Here is a 6000-nt window from a genome sequence, read left to right as displayed (position 1 = left end):
TTTTTTTTTTGGTTTCATCACATACATATCAAACATATGAGACAATGTTCGTGCATCTTTTTTTCACTGTAATGTCAATTATTTTTAGTAGAAAAACATGGAAATTTAGGCATGTTATCAAGTTCATGAACATTTTTCCAATTTCTCTGTTATTTGTGGAGATCAAGTTGGTGATGATGTCGGCACATATTGGGGTTTGACCTGTTAACGTACCGTGAAAAGTCGTACAAAGTGAACGCAAAGTTATGCAAAGTGATTGGAAAGTTTGTAGATATATTTGTATGCTTGACCTAACTTGTTGGCATATAGAAAACCGCAGTTGTAAAGTCAAATAAATGAATAAAAGCGAGATGAAAACAGCCTATATAAGCAGAGTATCACATGAGCTGACTGACCGTAAAAATGATAGAAAACAGCATGCAAAGTTGGTAAAAGCGTGCGAAACGTTGGCGGAGTTTCATGTATATTTAACCTAAGTCATTGGAATGCCAACCCCGCAGTTAAATTTCAAAAACATTAAGTAAAAGTCAAGAAAATGCCAGATATATAAGCAGATTATGGCAACTGCAAACCGTAAATCGAAGACAAACTGCTTGCAAAGTTTTGAAAAACGATTGCAAAGTTTGTAGATTCGTTTGGGAATGTTACATATGATATTATATTGACGGGTTACATAATCAAAAGTTCGAAAACTTAAAAAAATATTTCGTAAATTGCCGTTAAAGTAGCGTACTATTCTTCGCAGCATGTAGAGGTCATAGGTCAATTCAAGAAGTTACTCGTACAAACGCTATCAGGTTTAAAACAGTGTCAAACATGAAATAGTCGCCAACTCGAGTATATTTCAAATTGCGTAAGCAGTAGTGTGGGTAGGTGAAGAGACAAAGTTTAAAGTCAAGCTCAGTCGGGCATGATTAGTTCTTGCATGGGAGACTGCCTGAGAAAACCAGCTAGGGAATTTTTTTTTTGGTTTCATCACATACATATCAAACATATGAGACAATGTTCGTGCATCTTTTTTTCACTGTAATGTCAATTATTTTTAGTAGAAAAACATGGAAATTTAGGCATGTTATCAAGTTCATGAACATTTTTCCAATTTCTCTGTTATTTTTGGAGATCAAGTTGGTAATGATGTCGGCACATATTGGGGTTTGACCTGTTAACGTACCGTGAAAAGTCGTACAAAGTGAACGCAAAGTTGTGCAAAGTGATTGGAAAGTTTGTAGATATATTTGTATGCTTGACCGAACTTGTTGGCATATAGAAACCCGCAGTTGTAAAGTCAAATAAATGAATAAAAGCGAGATGAAAACAGCCTATATTAGCAGAGTATCACATGAGCTGACTGACCGTAAAAATGATAGAAAACAGCATGCAAAGTTGTTAAAAGTGTTCGAAACGTTGGCGGAGTTACATGTATATTTAACCTAAGTCATTGGAATGCCAACCCCGCAGTTAAATTTCGAAAACATTAAGTAAAAGTCAAGAAAATGCCAGATATATAAGCAGATTATGGCAACTACAAACCGTGCATCGAAGACAAACTGCTTGCAAAGTTTTGAAAAACGATTGCAAAGTTTTTAGATTCGTTTGGGAATGTTACATATGATATTATATTGACGGGTTACATAGTCAAAAGTTCGAAAACTTAAAAAAATATTTCGTAAATTGCCGTTAAAATAGCGTACTATTATTCGCAGCATGTAGAGGTCATAGGTCAATTCAAGAAGTTACTCGAACAAACGCTATCAGGTTTAAAACAGTGTCAAACATGAAATAGTCGCCAACTCGAGTAAATTTCAAATTGCGTAAGCAGTAGTGTGGGTAGGTGAAGAGACAAAGTTTAAAGTCAAGCACAGTCGGGCATGATTAGTTCTTGCATGGGAGACTGCCTGAGAAAACCAGCTAGGGAATTTTTTTTTTGGTTTCATCACATACATATCAAACATATGAGACAATGTTCGTGCATCTTTTTTTCACTGTAATGTCAATTATTTTTAGTAGAAAAACATGGAAATTTAGGCATGTTATCAAGTTCATGAACATTTTTCCAATTTCTCTGTTATTTGTGGAGATCAAGTTGGTGATGATGTCGGCACATATTGGGGTTTGACCTGTTAACGTACCGTGAAAAGTCGTACAAAGTGAACGCAAAGTTATGCAAAGTGATTGGAAAGTTTGTAGATATATTTGTATGCTTGACCTAACTTGTTGGCATATAGAAAACCGCAGTTGTAAAGTCAAATAAATGAATAAAAGCGAGATGAAAACAGCCTATATAAGCAGAGTATCACATGAGCTGACTGACCGTAAAAATGATAGAAAACAGCATGCAAAGTTGGTAAAAGCGTGCGAAACGTTGGCGGAGTTTCATGTATATTTAACCTAAGTCATTGGAATGCCAACCCCGCAGTTAAATTTCAAAAACATTAAGTAAAAGTCAAGAAAATGCCAGATATATAAGCAGATTATGGCAACTGCAAACCGTAAATCGAAGACAAACTGCTTGCAAAGTTTTGAAAAACGATTGCAAAGTTTGTAGATTCGTTTGGGAATGTTACATATGATATTATATTGACGGGTTACATAATCAAAAGTTCGAAAACTTAAAAAAATATTTCGTAAATTGCCGTTAAAGTAGCGTACTATTATTCGCAGCATGTAGAGATCATAGGTCAATTCAAGAAGTTACTCGTACAAACGCTATCAGGTTTAAAACAGTGTCAAACATGAAATAGTCGCCAACTCGAGTATATTTCAAATTGCGTAAGCAGTAGTGTGGGTAGGTGAAGAGACAAAGTTTAAAGTCAAGCTCAGTCGGGCATGATTAGTTCTTGCATGGGAGACTGCCTGAGAAAACCAGCTAGGGAATTTTTTTTTTGGTTTCATCACATACATATCAAACATATGAGACAATGTTCGTGCATCTTTTTTTCACTGTAATGTCAATTATTTTTAGTAGAAAAACATGGAAATTTAGGCATGTTATCAAGTTCATGAACATTTTTCCAATTTCTCTGTTATTTTTGGAGATCAAGTTGGTAATGATGTCGGCACATATTGGGGTTTGACCTGTTAACGTACCGTGAAAAGTCGTACAAAGTGAACGCAAAGTTGTGCAAAGTGATTGGAAAGTTTGTAGATATATTTGTATGCTTGACCGAACTTGTTGGCATATAGAAACCCGCAGTTGTAAAGTCAAATAAATGAATAAAAGCGAGATGAAAACAGCCTATATAAGCAGAGTATCACATGAGCTGACTGACCATAAAAATTATAGAAAACAGCATGCAAAGTTGGTAAAAGCGTGCGAAACGTTGGAGGAGTTTCATGTATATTTAACCTAAGTCATTGGAATGCCAACCCCGCAGTTAAATTTCGAAAACATTAAGTAAAAGTCAAGAAAATGCCAGATATATAAGCAGATTATGGCAACTGCAAACCGTAAATCGAAGACAAACTGCTTGCAAAGTTTTGAAAAACGATTGCAAAGTTTGTAGATTCGTTTGGGAATGTTACATATGATATTATATTGACGGGTTACATAATCAAAAGTTCGAAAACTTAAAAAAATATTTCGTAAATTGCCGTTAAAGTAGCGTACTATTATTCGCAGCATGTAGAGGTCATAGGTCAATTCAAGAAGTTACTCGTACAAACGCTATCAGGTTTAAAACAGTGTCAAACATGAAATAGTCGCCAACTCGAGTATATTTCAAATTGCGTAAGCAGTAGTGTGGGTAGGTGAAGAGACAAAGTTTAAAGTCAAGCTCAGTCGGGCATGATTAGTTCTTGCATGGGAGACTGCCTGAGAAAACCAGCTAGGGAATTTTTTTTTTGGTTTCATCACATACATATCAAACATATGAGACAATGTTCGTGCATCTTTTTTTCACTGTAATGTCAATTATTTTTAGTAGAAAAACATGGAAATTTAGGCATGTTATCAAGTTCATGAACATTTTTCCAATTTCTCTTTTATTTTTGGAGATCAAGTTGGTAATGATGTCGGCACATATTGGGGTTTGACCTGTTAACGTACCGTGAAAAGTCGTACAAAGTGAACGCAAAGTTGTGCAAAGTGATTGGAAAGTTTGTAGATATATTTGTATGCTTGACCGAACTTGTTGGCATATAGAAACCCGCAGTTGTAAAGTCAAATAAATGAATAAAAGCGAGATGAAAACAGCCTATATAAGCAGAGTATCACATGAGCTGACTGACCGTAAAAATGATAGAAAACAGCATGCAAAGTTGTTAAAAGTGTTCGAAACGTTGGCGGAGTTACATGTATATTTAACCTAAGTCATTGGAATGCCAACCCCGCAGTTAAATTTCGAAAACATTAAGTAAAAGTCAAGAAAATGCCAGATATATAAGCAGATTATGGCAACTACAAACCGTGCATCGAAGACAAACTGCTTGCAAAGTTTTGAAAAACGATTGCAAAGTTTTTAGATTCGTTTGGGAATGTTACATATGATATTATATTGACGGGTTACATAGTCAAAAGTTCGAAAACTTAAAAAAATATTTCGTAAATTGCCGTTAAAATAGCGTACTATTATTCGCAGCATGTAGAGGTCATAGGTCAATTCAAGAAGTTACTCGAACAAACGCTATCAGGTTTAAAACAGTGTCAAACATGAAATAGTCGCCAACTCGAGTAAATTTCAAATTGCGTAAGCAGTAGTGTGGGTAGGTGAAGAGACAAAGTTTAAAGTCAAGCACAGTCGGGCATGATTAGTTCTTGCATGGGAGACTGCCTGAGAAAACCAGCTAGGGAATTTTTTTTTTGGTTTCATCACATACATATCAAACATATGAGACAATGTTCGTGCATCTTTTTTTCACTGTAATGTCAATTATTTTTAGTAGAAAAACATGGAAATTTAGGCATGTTATCAAGTTCATGAACATTTTTCCAATTTCTCTGTTATTTGTGGAGATCAAGTTGGTGATGATGTCGGCACATATTGGGGTTTGACCTGTTAACGTACCGTGAAAAGTCGTACAAAGTGAACGCAAAGTTATGCAAAGTGATTGGAAAGTTTGTAGATATATTTGTATGCTTGACCTAACTTGTTGGCATATAGAAAACCGCAGTTGTAAAGTCAAATAAATGAATAAAAGCGAGATGAAAACAGCCTATATAAGCAGAGTATCACATGAGCTGACTGACCGTAAAAATGATAGAAAACAGCATGCAAAGTTGGTAAAAGCGTGCGAAACGTTGGCGGAGTTTCATGTATATTTAACCTAAGTCATTGGAATGCCAACCCCGCAGTTAAATTTCAAAAACATTAAGTAAAAGTCAAGAAAATGCCAGATATATAAGCAGATTATGGCAACTGCAAACCGTAAATCGAAGACAAACTGCTTGCAAAGTTTTGAAAAACGATTGCAAAGTTTGTAGATTCGTTTGGGAATGTTACATATGATATTATATTGACGGGTTACATAATCAAAAGTTCGAAAACTTAAAAAAATATTTCGTAAATTGCCGTTAAAGTAGCGTACTATTATTCGCAGCATGTAGAGATCATAGGTCAATTCAAGAAGTTACTCGTACAAACGCTATCAGGTTTAAAACAGTGTCAAACATGAAATAGTCGCCAACTCGAGTATATTTCAAATTGCGTAAGCAGTAGTGTGGGTAGGTGAAGAGACAAAGTTTAAAGTCAAGCTCAGTCGGGCATGATTAGTTCTTGCATGGGAGACTGCCTGAGAAAACCAGCTAGGGATTTTTTTTTTTGGTTTCATCACATACATATCAAACATATGAAACAATGTTCGTGCATCTTTTTTTCACTGTAATGTCAATTATTTTTAGTAGAAAAACATGGAAATTTAGGCATGTTATCAAGTTCATGAACATTTTTCCAATTTCTCTGTTATTTTTGGAGATCAAGTTAGTAATGATGTCGGCACATATTGGGGTTTGACCTGTTAACGTACCGTGAAAAGTCGTACAAAGTGAACGCAAAGTTGTGCAAA

The sequence above is a fragment of the Saccoglossus kowalevskii genome, chromosome 15 (assembly GCF_978046115.1).
Source record: "Saccoglossus kowalevskii chromosome 15, keSacKowa6.1, whole genome shotgun sequence".
NCBI classification, from domain to species: Eukaryota; Metazoa; Hemichordata; class Enteropneusta; family Harrimaniidae; genus Saccoglossus; species Saccoglossus kowalevskii.
Note: the sequence above shows the minus strand (reverse complement) of the source record.